Consider the following 16,085-nt stretch of genomic DNA (forward strand, 5'->3'; position numbering starts at 1 on the left):
ATCCAATAGTGAATAATAACAGAAAAATCGTTAAATTGTAATAGGTGCTCAGCACAATTTTCGTTCGCTAAATTGTTAAAGCTGTAATGCTGTGAACAACCATCGTTAATTCAGCAACGTATTCGTTCTTGCCAGAAAAGTTGTTATTTGAAAGAGTTTACTCGAGTAAACAAATCAATTTGATCAACTAGAATTGCTTTCAACCAAAATGAACAACCACTAGCGAATACTAATTATTTGAGCACATGATATGGTGACAGAACGGACGACAATCGACAGGATAGTGAGCCAATACCTTCGAGAAGATCCTCACCACTGTCAACTTCGGAATTGAAGGGCTAAAACAGAACCACGAGCAGTATCCATCCAAATCAGTACAGTTTCAAATCAGTACAGTGCGAACTGCAGCTTGGTGGAATTGTGATTTCATGTGACCAATATCCCTGTGGCCAGAGCTGACGCTGATAGGCAGACGCAATAACATAGTGACTACAAGGGTTCGTTAGATTTCACCTTTTGTGCAGTGAATTAATAGAGTGCTTTTATAATGACGCCACACCACAATCTGTTCCTGATATCATTCTGTTGATTTGAATAATCAAAACTGATTTGAAACATTGATCACAGAAAGGAAATATAATTATCAGAAAAAGTCAAGCTCGAAACTTTTACATTTACTCTAATCTTAAATCTAAATAAGTCTAAGGCCATCAAGCCGAGAGACTACACTAAAAATTCTTAATTCCTCGGCAAGTTGAACCACTGTTCAACCAACTCAACTACACTACAAAGCTTAAACATTTAAACTTAGAGCACATAAAATGCCACAACCTAACATTGCCTTAAAACCGTTCAGCGGTATAGATAAAGAAAGTTTTCGAGAGTTCGAGCATCTTTTAAGAAGCATTATAGGAGTTGCAGCAGTAGCAGGAGCCCAACAGGCTAACTTTTTGCAATAGCATCTGAGAGATGCAGCTCTGAGATATTTCCAGACTTTACCAGAAGCGACACGCAATGATTTAGCCCTAAGTTTAACGGCGTTAAGAAACCATTTCTGCAACCCACAGTTGAAAGAGTTGCATGTAATCAAGTTAGAAAACGTTCGTTTCGACCCAAAAACTGATTCACCAGAAAACTTTCTTGTGTCCTTGCAAAATATGACTTTGAAAGCTTATCCTGATCCCATACCCGAGGCGTATCCACCCGGAGCGGATCAGGCGGCTCAAGATGCCGTAGATGCTAGAAATGATGAGAATTTACGTTTTGCACAACAAAAGAGACAAAAACAGACGAAGCGCTTTTTCAAAAAATGTATGCCTAGCTGGCTTAGAGCAAAGTTGTTGGAACAACCAGACAACACAACAGTTGAGGATTTATGCCTCTTAGCTAGGAAGCAACTGACCATCCACGATCTTTGCAAAAAAGAGGACTATATTGACGGAGCTTTTAACGAAGTGAGTCCAACAATTTCAGATAATTTGATAAATGCTTTATCAAAACTTAGCCAAACGCAGGAATCTATGGAAAATAGAATGAGCACTTTAAGTAAGCAAGTCGAGGAGCAAAATAAACGTCTCGGTGAGCAAAATTTTTCACAAAGTCAGAATTTTGGAAATCAGTTTCGGGGACATGGTTTTAGAGGCTCAAACCGTGGACAAAGAGGTTCATATAACAACTCAAACTACCGAAGTCGAGGAAATTTTCGAGGCTATGGCAGATCGAGAGGATACAGAGGTTTCAATAACTTCAACAACCAGTTCTCATTCCCTGCTCAAAATAATTTCCAATATACTCCTAATGCTCCACAGTTTGCGGGGACAACGCCGCAAAACTTTCAACCGATCCAAGAACAACAAACAGCAAGTAATGAGCAACCAGTTGTTCAAGTTTTTCAACCAATTGAGGAAACACATGTTCCTGTTACTCAATATTCCCAAATCATTTGCCATATCTGCGGTTATCCAAATCATTTGGCAACTAATTGCTCAATGCGATCACGTGGACGCAGAGGTGGAACAAATTTTCCGTTCCAACGGTCTTCAAAAAACTAGATAAGCCACAAGTTCCATTAGATACCAGCTCATCAAATCCATCTTTACATGCAAATACTTCACTAGACCCAGACATGCAGATTGAGGATAATATTTGCGCAGTAATCCCTCTAGAAGGAGAAACTCTCCTATGTTAGAATAAAATTTGATAATAGTCTTCGCCGAAGAGCTTTAATTGACTCAGGATCTTGCTCAAACGCTATCCCATTATCCTTATTAAAGGATTTCGAGAAAAAACAAATTTGTTTTGAGGTAGAATCACCCACTTATAACACTGTTAAGTTAGCTTCAAGTGCCCCAGTTGTAGTAAAACAGCAAATCAAAGTAAAATTCACAATTGGCAATCATCATTTCAGTGATAGTTTTTTAGTTCTTCCAACAATGAATACCGTCATTTTAGGAAACCCTTTCTTCAAGAAAAATTTTATCGACATTAGTCCCGCTTATAATTTATTGAAATTACCTGAAATGACAATACAACTTAATGAAATAAAGCCAAAAGATAAAAAGAGGCAAACATCTAAAAAATTGAAGAAAATTCCCCTATTACTGAGTAAAAAACACGAACTACAGCCCAACTCACATCAATTGCTTGAATGTTATCTCGACAAGAGCTTTCCTAATTTAGAAAATTGCAGTGGAGTAATAATACCTTGCACTCAGTTTGAAAACGAAACGGAAATAGCTCTAACATCATCCTTGAGCACATTAGATGAAAGAAGTAGAGTTTTCATTTCAGCACTTAATATTACTGACCACAAAATAACCCTATGTGTTGATTCAAAAGTCGCCTTTTTTGAAATTTTGAATGAAAAACAAACAGAAAGGCTAGTTAATGTAGACCCCCAGCTTATTGCTTTGGCAAAAATGAAAAGCCACGAAAACTTGGAAGCTGAAATTAATCAACTTGTTCAAACAAAAAACTTTCAGCCTCTGAACCAAACCAGACCAAAACCAGAATGTGAAAAACTTTGATTTCCGACCCCTGAAACCTGTGACAATCCCAGCAAATTGTCTCCTTTGCAGCGTGATATTTATGATCAAATTCTGCACTTTCAAAATCTTGAAAAAATTGACCCCAAGAATAACGCAAAAGATCGTGACCTTTTTCTTGAAAAGTTCGATTGGCAAAATTCTGTTTTAACCTTTGAGCAAAAATGTCAGGTAGAAAATTTACTAATGGAATTTTCTGATATATTTGCTAAACACCGTTTCGATGTAGGTTATAACACAGAGTTAAAGATCAAACTCACACCTGAGCATAACCTTCCTGTTTATGTTCAAAGTCCACAAACGCCAATACACCTGAGAGATGAGCTCACAGTAGAACTTGCATTGATGCACTACTATAATTTGATCACGACCTTATCACATTCAAAGTAGAGTAGTCCAATATTTGCGCAACGCAAAGATTCTGGCAAACTGAGAATTCTTATTGACTTAAGGCGTATCAATCATCTTTTAAGAAATGACTATATCAATAGTAATTTTCCAATCTCAAACATGAGCGATGCTTCAAATCACTTTGCAGGAAAATCCTTATTTACAAAACTTGATTGTTCGCAGGCATACCACTGTGTTCAAATGGCGGATGATCTTTCAGTCCAACTTTTAGCCTTTAATTTTTCCTCTCGCACCTATGCATACAAGTGTTTAGCACAAGGTCTAAGCAAGTCCGTAACAGGATTCAGTTCATTTATCAGGCACTATTTAGATTCTTGTCTTGCAGCAAACATCTGCACTCAGTATATGGATGACATAGGAAGCGCAGTAAAAAATTTTGATGAGTTTATTCCAAGTCTCAGAAAAATATTTGAATGCATAAGAACATCAGGTCTTAAACTTTCACCAAATAAATGTACATTTGCCACGCAAAAAGTCAAGTTTCTTGGAAAAATTATAACACCAGAAGGTATACAACCAGAATCAAAAAGAATCGAAAAGTTTCTCAAAACAATCAAGTTACCCCGAACACCAAAACAGGTAAAGTGTTTAGTTGGTTTTGTCCAGTTTTGGCGTGATTTTATACCCAACTTGGGAGATAAACTCATGCCCTTCTACAAGCTACTGAGATAGGATATTGAACCTGTCTTAACAGAGGAACACGGAAAACATCTTGAAATAGTCAAAGCCGATCTTGTAAAAGCAACCGATTTAACGTTAAGATTAGCTAAACCAGGATTGCAGTATGTTCTACTCTGCGATGCCAACTATTTTGGCACCGGTTTTGTACTGATGATTGAGGATTATGTTAAAAACAACAAAAATGAGAACAGAAAAACTTATGCGCCAGTGGCGTTTGGTTCAAAACTGTTTAATAACGCTCAGCTTAAATTCTCAGTCTACTATAAGGAATTTCTTGCACTTTATTTTGCCCTTGAGCATTTTTCTCATTATCTTTGGGGTACGGAAAAAGCTGTAATAGTCCTTACTGACAACAAAAGTTTAACCCAATTTTTCCAAGCAAAAAGTATTCCACCGTCGCTATGGAATTTTCTTGACCGTGTTTTGTCATACAACCTTGTTATCGCTCACATTCCTGGCAGTGCAAATTACGCTGCCGATTTCCTTTCGAGGTCGCAAACTGACCCATCGCAAACAATGAAACTAAAATTGACGGATAGAATGCCAATTAGAGAGATAGAAATTGAATCAACAGCCAAAACGCCTGACGTATCACTCAGTTCATTGGCAAATATCGAGTGTTTACTTGAACAAAAAGCAAACGTCAGCATTGAAATGCTTGATAAGTTGAAGCAATCTCGAATACCAGATGGAATATTAAGACAAATTGAGGAGCAAAGTTCAAAAACCGACGACGATGAAATACAAACTTTCATTCGTTTGAAACCGAAAATTCCAGAACTCAATGCAGTTTTGATGCATGATCCTGCCGATTTTTTGCACGACTTGACTGAACGCTTGAATCCTATCGACCTTAAACATGAGCAGTCATTAGATGAAGTTATCAAGCGTGTTATCTTTTGGAAACAAAATAACACTGTTGAGGATATCAAGTACGCATCATTCGCAATCAAAAAATACGCTAAGCAATTCAATAGACTTACAATTGAAAATGATGTTCTGTATCGACAGTTTTTTGATGACACTGGCAAAGTTCTGTACAACCAGTACTGCCTGCCTAAACACCTTTGGAAAGAGGTAATCTATAGATTGAATAATTCGAAAATTGCTGGACACATAGGAGTAGTTAGAACTGCCTTTGAGTTCAGAAAAAAATTTTATTTTCCTGGATTTACAGAATATCTTCTAAATGCTGTCAAAAATTGCTTAATATGTATACAGACAAAACTCATTTCCAATAAAGCGCTAAAAACATTTTTGCAACCCTTATCATCACTACAGTCCTTTCCCGGGGACATGCTTCAAATCGACCTAGTCGGTCCACTTCGTGGAACTGTTTATAAGTATGCTTTGACTGGTATTGATGTTTTTTCGAAATACCTTTTTGCTGTACCACTCACTAATGTAAGCGCACAAAGAGTAGCACAAGAGCTCACATCAATATTTTTCCAACACAGTTATATACCACATACAATTTTGTCAGACTTAGGCAGTAGTTTCGTATCCGATCTAATGCACGAGTTAGCACAATTGCTTGAAGTAAAGCTTAAACACGCCACACTTAAGCGCGTGCAATCTGTAGGTGTTGTTGAGAGAGCACACGGAGCGCTGAAAAGAATTCTTAAACTCAATACAAATGAACAATGGTCCAACTGGCACAAATATGTGCCTCTAGCAACCTACATTCATAATACCTCATATTATTCGTCAATAGATTGCACACCCACATCAATTTTTCACGGTCGTGAACCGATTAAATCCTTGGATGTGAGGTTCAACAATAAAAATTTGAAAAATCTTGATCCAAAATCTGACTTTCTTATCCAATTGCAAGATGCTATGCAGCGAAAATTCTCCGAGAATAAGTCAAAATTAATACACGCTTATCACAAGTATCGAACATACTATGACGAAAAAGCACTTTCAAGCCCTTAATTCGTTTTGCCTGCTACTTAACCCAAAGCTCGTGAATCAATCTGACTTTGGATATAAATCAATGACTGTTTGGCTGCCGTTGTATCGAATTGAGAGAGTACTCACAAATTCAAACTACCTGATTCGGAAGGTTGGCACTTTGTTCACACAATGTGTACACCGTAAAAGACTTAGACCCTATACCTCAAACGTGAAGCCATCAGATCTTGATGACATTGATCCGGACAAATTCGTTCCTGATCCCCTTTTGGGAAAAAACAGACAAGAACCAGAATTGTTCGATGAACAAATTCCAAAAGTGCTTGAACACCACTTTATTGACGACGTGCCACAAGAAAATCAAGAAGATCAAACAGAGCAACAACCTGCAACAGTCACACTCTCTTTCCCAATAGCCGCAGCAGGAGCACTGCCTGCACCTGCTGTAGCTCCAATAGTTCCCCATGTCCCTGCTCAGCCTTTTCAACCGGCAGAAGACGCGGGCAACCTACAAGGAGAGCAGATGGCCAACATTCCAATAGAAGAAAATGACGAAGTCGTAGACAACTTTGCTGAACTTCCATTTTTCCCAGAACTAAATAATGAAAGTGAAACTGAACAATTTGAACAGTTCAACGGCCAAAACGCAGACAGAGAGCCACAGCAAACCACGACAGAGCCCGCCAATACGCAAGAGGAGTCACAGTCCGATGAGTACGAGCAAACAGAAACACCAATAACAATTAAGCGTGAAGCAGGACGCAATTTATTTGAAGACAAAGAAAGACAATTAAAGACTCAATCACGAAAAGTACAATTCAAAAAAGGAACACGTTCTCCACCACCTGCTTCTAAAGATCACCCGCACATGATTCGTACAACAGACGGGAAGATTTTGATTCCACATTCGCATTTAGAAAAGTCGGAAAAACAAAGTAATATTAAGCAGTCGTATAGAAAAAACATGGAACGTCTAGTCAAAAATCCTGATGCAGCTGAATCAAGAGCGACAAAACTTGACATCAAAAGAAGCAAAGAAGTGAAAAGTCAACAATTAGGTGAAACTGAAGCACCTGGACCCAGTACTTCAACTCCTAGAACAACGTCATCAAAGGAAGTTTCACCAATAGCAAAACTAGCTGTTGGTTGCAGATCTAGAATCAGAAAAGCCACAGAACAAACCAATTCCAGTAATATTAGTAATATACAAGCAAGTCATCTGAGAGTTTATTATCACAAATCAACTATTGAACAATTTGATGACACTGTAGTCCAAACTACATCTATTGATAATTTATTAGACAAGTTAAAGCAAATGAATGTTAATTTAAACCACATCAACCTATATCACCTAACAAGTCAGTGTTCAATAGGATCTGTTATTTCTGTTTTTGACAACATCAAAAACCGGACTGTGTTCAATTTGATAACCAAAAATTCAGCATTCGAACGAACAAGTTACCCATCTCTAGCAGCATGTTTATCTACTTTGAAACATCAGATAAAAGACAAAAACATCAAAAAACTTGCTATACAGCAATCTGACTATTCTGCAGGACTGCATTGGCCTCATGTTTGCAAAATTATTTTGCAAAAATTGGCTTCCTTACAAATTGAATTACACATTTTCATTAAAAAAAAAAAGTTTTCCAGTAGAAAAAGAAAGTGCGAAACAGTGCAACACATTCGTTGCTTCGATTGGTGCACTTTTCATATGGACGTCTTGTTTTCTTACTTCAAGAAACTTCGAAAAAATTAAGGTAACCAAACTTGAAAAAAAAATCAAAAATGTCAATTTTCTATTTCAAAAATTGGTTCCAGACCCCTAAAAGGGTGGGACAAACATCCTTTCTGGTCATCTCTGACTTATTGGCAATGCTCTTTTTTGCAAACTTTTGAGATTTTTTTTCCAAACCTACCCCAGACGGCGGATTTTGCATGAAAATGACAAAAATAACATTTTTTTTCAAAAAAAAGACAATATTTGAAATAATTAATATCAGATTTCATAACTACGGTCAAACACTACAGTAACCGCAAATTTCCAATGAGTTTCAAACATTTCTTTACTCAACTGCTTGGAAATAAATGAATGCCAACAATGAAATTTTTATGAGTTCTGAAAAGTTTAAACCAGTTTTTAGTCTTTATCGGTCCGCAGCCTTTTTGCAGCTCGAGGACCTATTTCGCCATTTACTAGGCGAGAATCGAACTCATTGTAAACGCTAAAAACAAAAAAGAGATGAAAAAAAACGTTGATTTTCAAAAAAAGATGGAAAAAGATGAATTTTTTTCTAACTCGGCATTTGGCACGTCAATTAAAGGTTCGCAGTGATACCCTCTCCCTGGTATGTGCTTGTTCACTAGAAGCAAGGCTGAGTGGTTGTTCTGTGAATCTAGACTATGATGGTATCTGACCCAGAGCGAATCATCGTTGCCATAGTCGAAGTAGACGCAGATGTCTACATCCATAAGATATGCCAACGCCAAATACCAAGATAAAAAACTAGACCAAGCAATTTTGTGAAAGTTTGAGTTAAACAATTACCCAGTGGTCTCCCACAGGTCCCGTGCCGTTCATTGAATCGTGAATTTCGAACGGATTGATCTGATAATCAAGCCAATGAAGGCACAATTCTTCGAAAGCCTTGAAATTTTGCATGACTTTGTGCCCACTTGCTTGGCGCAAGCGAAAGCACTTCGCTTTCTTCATTTCTTTACCGTTCGCTTCTAAGAACAAAAAACAAAAGAGATCGATAGGAACACACAAAGATGTCAAACAATAGCTGAGAGACTGTTCTTACTTGATATCTCGCCAGTTAGCAAATAGAAAATACACTGGCAAACATACATAGGCCGTACTCATCGGCCAGTTTTGTTGTCTTTACACCTAGATCCGTCGTTCCCAGCACAACGGGATCCGTTGTGTGCCCGCTAAGATTTGCCGTCCATTCTAAATCTAGTGTGGTACAAAGGTCTTGTCGCCGTCGTGTACTCAAACGCGTCACAAGGAACTTATCGTATCGATGATTATTCTTGTAACAAGTTGGACAAGATCGTTTATATCTACAAACATCAGACACCGGATTTTAGTAATCGCCTAACCTAGTTGCCACTAAAAAGCAAGGGAGCACAGCAAACTTACTCTTTTACTGCTTGTTCAAGGCCTCCGGTGTAAGGTGGAAGAAATAGACCTGCCGCTGTTAAGGCCGTCACCATTGGTTTTATCTGGTCATGGTGAATGCCGTTCTTCACATGTGCAACATCGAGCACTTCCGCAACGCTCTTAACGGTTGCAACTTTTTTCCCACCACTGTGTAACTCGCTTTCACTGTTTAAATAAGAGCGCTTGAACCGCTTCGCCCAACAATCGCGGTCCACTTGCGAAGTCAAGGCAGCCTCCTTTCCTAACTTATTGCCATTTTTGATAAAGTTTTTACTTCTCAACATAAGGGTTCTATCCATTTCGTCTCTGAAATAGATTTTCACCTTTTTGACACTTTGGAAACAGAAACCTTGGCAAAAAACTACGACGCATTGAGGCTCACACATAATTTTGCAACAATTGAGCATAAGAAGCAAGTTATTGTACTATCACCTGATAAAAAGCAAAATAGAAAACAGTTACACTATCACAATTAAAAGTAACGTCCCTCCACCACTCGCAACCGAGCACCGAGTTGTGAACTGTCAAAATTAAGGAGCAAACTAACAAAGTAGTTTTTTACACCTAACGCCACAGTCGGCGATACGGATTTAAACTGAATTTGTTATACTACAAATATACATGACTCTCACCTAAAAGTTCCTACACCTAATGCCACAGGCGGTACTGTTTACTGAAAATAATGTTTTACAAACATGCGTATATTTGTTCTCATACTAAAACCTGTAACAGTTGCCATAAAACTCCATTCCTGAAACAAACTCATAATTATTCTCATGTTTAGAAAGATGAAGTTTGCCACTATAATGCTTAATTTCAACTTATTCTGTATTCGTACCGCTCAAACAGCAGAAGAGCGCAACTTTGATGATGTACTCGAAAAAGGAATAATTTTCAACTAAGAAACGAAAATTCTGCTGGCCGAAAAGTTCGTACCAGTTCAATTCATGGTTCCATTTCCATCGTACAACTTTTCCTTAAAACCAGAGTTGAATACATTACTCAAACGCCTAAATGACATGTGGAAATTACCATCTATCCACTGCCCACTTGATTTCTCATCTAGTTTTAATGGAAATGCCTCATCTTTCAATGTTAATTGGATCATGTCAAAGATAGAGAAAGAAGTCAATAAGTCGAGTCTGGATGTTCAACTCATTCGAAACGAAACTTCAACCTTTCTCCAAAACAGTGATGAAATCAGAGGAACAAACAACCGAGTTAAACGAGGAGCACATGTCGCAGTCGCTGCTATGGCTGGAATAGGGCTCTTTGGTTCTGGTGTCCTCATGGAAAATGGAGGCGGATGCGGTCTCTCTGGCATTTTTGGATCATGCCAAGACAGAGCTAAAGAGAATGCAGCTAATATTGATCGACTATACAGTTTCACTTCATCACTGACGGACTACGTAATGCAGATAAAAACTGCAACTGATGAAAAGTTTTTCTTAGTTGGGAATGAATTGAAAGAGATTAGAGAGACACAAAACCAGATGATAGAGACACAGAATAAAAATTGGGCTATCATCGAGGAGCAATTTAAAGTTTTCGAGGGCAACTTCCACATTCTACGAGACTGCACCCAAATGCTGTTCTCGAACCAACAGCTCAATTTCAACTTCGACACAGCAGCTTCTCTTCTCTCAATGCTCTATACGGACGTCAAAAGCTATAGAACAGCTCTCTACACGTATCGCATGAATGTCCTAAATGCCATCCCAACTTTACTACAACAACATTTACCAATGTCCTTGGGACCCAAGGAATCTCTACTTGCTATACTGAAATCTGTCGCTGCTGACCAGTCTTTAAGTGGTAGCAGATTGTCGTTAGCCATACCCCCAACAGATTTATTATCATATTATGACGCAAAACTTCTTCGAGATGTCGTGACTTTGGATGAAGGACTAGTTCTTACACTTGCCATTCCGTTGGCTTCGCGACAAACTGTTTTTTCTACGTACCAGGAGCAAATAGTTCCGATGCCACAGCCAGAACCTCGTATGGCAATCCGATGGGTCATAGAAGCGCCCTATCTTGCCATATCAGAGGATCAAATGGAATCGGTAACACTTTCAAAAGATCAGTTTGAGGCATGTCTAGGATCAGCTAGATACCGAATATGCCATGAGACTATCGCTACCCAAACGAATCATCCTTCTTGCCTGGCAACCCTTTTCGTTAGTTCGACCATAAAAGCAGCGGAGACTTGCGACACGGAAGTATTTTACCTTCCTACGCAAGCGAATGCTGCCAATTTAGGATACGGCATTTGGCTAATCACTTCGGCTTCAGATTCTTATGAAATGCGTGAGTACAGTCTTGATTCTGTACATAAGTCATGGAACAGAATAATTCCGGGATGCAAGATATGCATTATAACAGTCGAATGCAACTATCAAACCATTGTTGGAGAAAATTTGAAGATTCGATCCGATCTCGAGAGCTGCGACCGAGTTGAAGCGAAACTTATCGAAGTTAAGCTACCAGACCCCTTGGAGCATTTGATGAGCGAAATTCCACAAATCGATCAGATGCCCTACTTCGGGTCTCGAACAACAGCGGGAGTAGAGCTTCTGAGAAAAGTGAGAGCAGAGCTGATTCGAAGCCCAAAAATAAAGTCAAGTGATGACTTGGTTCAGATTGCGAGACCAATCACTGCTGATATGAGAACGTTAAAGCCTACACTTGTGTCTGAATTCAAAGAATACGTCCCATTAAAATTGTCTTTGTCGCTTACAGTTATTGTTTTCATTGAGAACATCATTTTACACATTTTGTTTCTCTATCTTTATCACATTTTTAAGATCATTCGTAAATTTGTTCCATCATTCCTCAAATCAAAAAATGACGACATTGGTGTCAAACCAGTCATTAGTGTGAAGGACAACATTGCTGCTGATGCCATTCCACAAAAATGGAAAGACAACTATCACATTCTGACTGAAGCCACTAGACCGAGAAGTAAATCTCGCTCACGCACATCATTATCTACGTTGACAAAACCGTAGAATCAAATTCAGACCCATGTCTCTCACAAACTTGTTCTCAGCGCATTGAAACTGATCTCTGAATTAGTGCAGTTGTATTGTAAAGTATAATGTGCACTACCAAACTGAAGAAGAATTGGAGTACCCTTGCAGCAGACCAATAGTTCCTCCTATACTGCGACAGATCACTTTTTCATTAACTATTATTCGGTTGGAGTGGAGCGATTTCTTCTGATCTTATCATATGGTACTATTGTTGGACGATCATTTATTCTTTTCTACTCGCATGTATTCTTTCTAACTGGTATGGAACTGTGGCAAACTTCTACTCTTTTACGGATTTGAGCTTCGTCGCTGAATGATGGATATCGAAGTTTTTCGAGCCCGGAAGTCTCCCTGAGGAGGGGAGTATGACGTAGCTCAAACCCAAGTTCAAACGTTGACCTTTTACTGTTATTTAACTAACTCTTATTATGCCATCATTTTGTTCACATTATTACATAATTGAACTTTACTACTGAATTCCAATCAACTTTGGAAAAATCTGTTTAATATTTGCCTATATTTGAAAGTAAATAACAAGATATTAAAATTGTAACAGACAAAATAGTTGCTCGCTAATAAACAGCTGTATTACTGAAATAAAGTTTTTACCAGAGGAGATCTTCAGTTGTCGAAAAAGATTGTCGACTCACATATTCGAAGATCCAAACCGCTAAAGCTATCCAATAGTGAATAATAACAGAAAAATCGTTAAATTGTAATAGGTGCTCAGCACAATTTTCGTTGGCTAAATTGTTACAGCTGTAATGCTGTGAACAACCATCGTTAATTCAGCAACGTATTCGTTCTTGCCAGAAAAGTCATTTGAAAGAGTTTACTCGAGTAAACAAATCAATTTGATCAACTAGAGTTGCTTTCAACCAAAATGAACAACCACTAGCGAATACTAATTATTTGAGCACATGATACGCTCTGGCTAAAAATTGTTTGTTTGTCTGCGAAGAATAGAAAAAAAATTACGGTCACAAATGAACAAAAAAAAACAAAAAAGCATCAGACGACAAAAATGTTTTATCAGACATTTTTAATCAACTCAAAAAAGTAGACCTAGAATGGAATAGGAAATAATTGGGAAAACCATTTGGAAAAATTCCAGTAAAAAAAGTTAAATTGTGACACGTGATCATAATCTAGAATCAAACACCTTTTTATAAAACTATTTTAAAATTATTGATAAAAGTTCACGCGGCGAAACCAATAGCTTTTTCTGCTTCTTCTCTCCATTTTGTTTCGGTGTGACAAAAGTTTCTAAGTTGACTTGAAGATCCGGAATTGACTCGATGAGCCATTTCTGCCAAAAAACTACCACTACAACAAAACTAGTACCTATCCAAAACACTCATGAGAATCAATAAATTTTTGCAGTCAATAAAAAAAGATCAAAATCAAAACTAAATTTTTTAAAATAAATTACACAAAATTACATGGTCACATAAAACCAACGAAAAATTCTTATGAGCGAATAATAGATTTAAAATGCTCGCAGCAATTTAGGCAAGTCATAATAGGTCAAGAAACTTGTCTAAGATTACAGAAAAAAATAATTACAATTACAATTAACTGCAAAAAATGAGAAAGTTTTATATTTCGTGATTTTTGTCATATTCCTTAACATAAAGTGTTTCATACCAAGAAAACTATAATCACTTGGTATCTAGAAACAACTCCTTAGTTAAAAAGCGTCTTTTCAAATATCACCCTGTGCAGGAAATTCAGAAGGCGAAAAATCGGCGAAAAAACTCGAAATTAGCATAATACTCAGAATTAACAGACCACCATCACAATCATACATAATTACCAGAAGCCACTATCAGAACAAAACTAAAATCAATATAATATCAAACCTCTTAACCAAAAACTGCTTTATAAAGCCGCACGAGAACGAAGCTTTCGCTCGCTCGCTGAATTTTTTCACACTTCAATTTCTCACGTTTTCAAAAACAGCGGTATGCACCAAAAAGAAAACGCTTTCCCTAATCTTGTTAAGCATACAGCGTCCCATTACAATTTTAATTCTTTGAATTGGAAACCAAGAACACGCCAATATAGCTACGCTTAGCTGACAGCATCGCAACTAAAATTAACTTCACTTGCAAAAAATAATTTTAACCTTGATTTTCATTATCTGGGTAGACAATCCTCTAGGGTTGAATTTAAGTTTCAATGTCTTTGATTTACGGGTTCTCGCACAGAATCCACTTCTCCATTAAGTTACATTTTGAAATCATATTCCTTAGCATATGATTTACGTACAGTATTGCTGATGATACGCTCGTAATTCCAGTATCTTTTGCTTTATTGACTCCAAGAAGTTATACCAAGTCTTTAGTTTCAATTCTATCAGCGATCACACCTTCAGAAAACAGGGGAAAAGTTTTCTAAACTTCGTTAATCGCGACTCTTGAAAGATATTCTATAAAAAGTGCTATTCAGATGCTAAATGTTTGGCACAAAGCTAATGGGGCTCGCGCTACAACCGTGGTTATTTGTCCATTTTTGCAAGAAATAGTCAGCATTTGAGGATACCTTAGTCACTCAGCTCCGGTTACAACAAAGTTTATCCGACGACCAAATTCAGCTTCAGAAGAAGTCGAAATTTTTCTGTTTCATCTATCAAATCCATTCAATCCAATTCCAACTTTTGAATAGAAGTTCAACCCATTTTCACCGATTTCGGTGTGATTAAAAGTAAACACGTGCATTAAAAGTAAAGAGTCACCGAAATCCCTGACCTTCGATTTTACAAAAAAAAAGTCTGAATTAAACGTCATTTGCTGAGTATACAACAAGAGCATCGAAGCATACAATCTTTTCTTGGATCTTTTCCGTTTGTGCCCCCCCGCCCGCTTAGTGGGTGCATAATACTTGTACCCCACAGATGCACGTGCCATATTTTTACTTAATGACTTACTATGTAACAGCGCGTGCTCGGTAATTGGGGGTAGCATAACGCACGAAGGGAACACAAACGCAAAAGATCTTTTTTTTCTTTGATAGCAGCGGTTGGACATGGAACTGTTTTCTTTTTTTCCCACCGGTCGATTTTCCCCGAAATAATTGGTATTTATAAATGGTATCTATAATGGACTTTGCGCCTTATGGTATCTATGAATTGTAATGGATAGTTCCACCTCTTGAACAGTTATACAAACCATTATCAGTGCAAAAACACGCATCAAATTGGTCGCAAATGCCAAAGAAACCAAAAATTTCGTTCCCGGGGAAAAGAAACCAGTTCAGGGATAGGAGGAGTGTCAAGGTGATAACTGCCTATTGCCACAATGGATAAGAAAGTATTAGTAGTTGAAGTTATAACTAGCGAGTTAAGCTCAAGTTAGTTGAAAAATAGCATGAAAATCAAATCAAGTGTAAATTAGATCTTCAAAACAAACGAACATTAAACAAATAAAAATAAATAAACTCAACTGTTTATACATTAAAATGGCATTTCATTTATAGGACAACTTAAATTTGGTAAGCATTCTGATAACAAGCTAGGGTAAAATCAAAGTAAATATGCAAGCAAGTAGGAATTTAAAATATTCGAAATATAATTTCGAGACAAATTTTTAAAAAACTGTCTGTATATCTGTTTCCTCGCCTTCAGACTCAACTTAAACAAAACACTGGACTCTTTTAAATGACAAATGTCAATCTCGGAACTTTGATTTTGCATTAACTTTGATTCCGCAAAGCCACAAACAAAATTTAAGTTCATATGGCTATAAAGATATTTTCAGCCCCTCCCCCCCTTTCGTTCGTATAAATTGTAACTTTTCAAGACGAGTTAAAATGATAAATAATGAGGAAAAAGTG

General features: G+C 37.5%; 1 protein-coding gene across 2 annotated transcripts in view; it reads right to left on the minus strand.

Annotated features, from left to right (window-relative positions):
* The window catches only part of LOC142345852 (lysophospholipase D GDPD1-like), a 60,415-nt gene that overhangs the window by 2,447 nt on the left and 41,883 nt on the right, over positions 1–16,085 (minus strand). The window lies entirely within an intron of this gene.

This window comes from Convolutriloba macropyga, chromosome 9 (assembly GCF_964194025.1).
Source record: "Convolutriloba macropyga chromosome 9, txConMacr16.3, whole genome shotgun sequence".
NCBI lineage: Eukaryota > Metazoa > Xenacoelomorpha > Acoela > Convolutidae > Convolutriloba > Convolutriloba macropyga.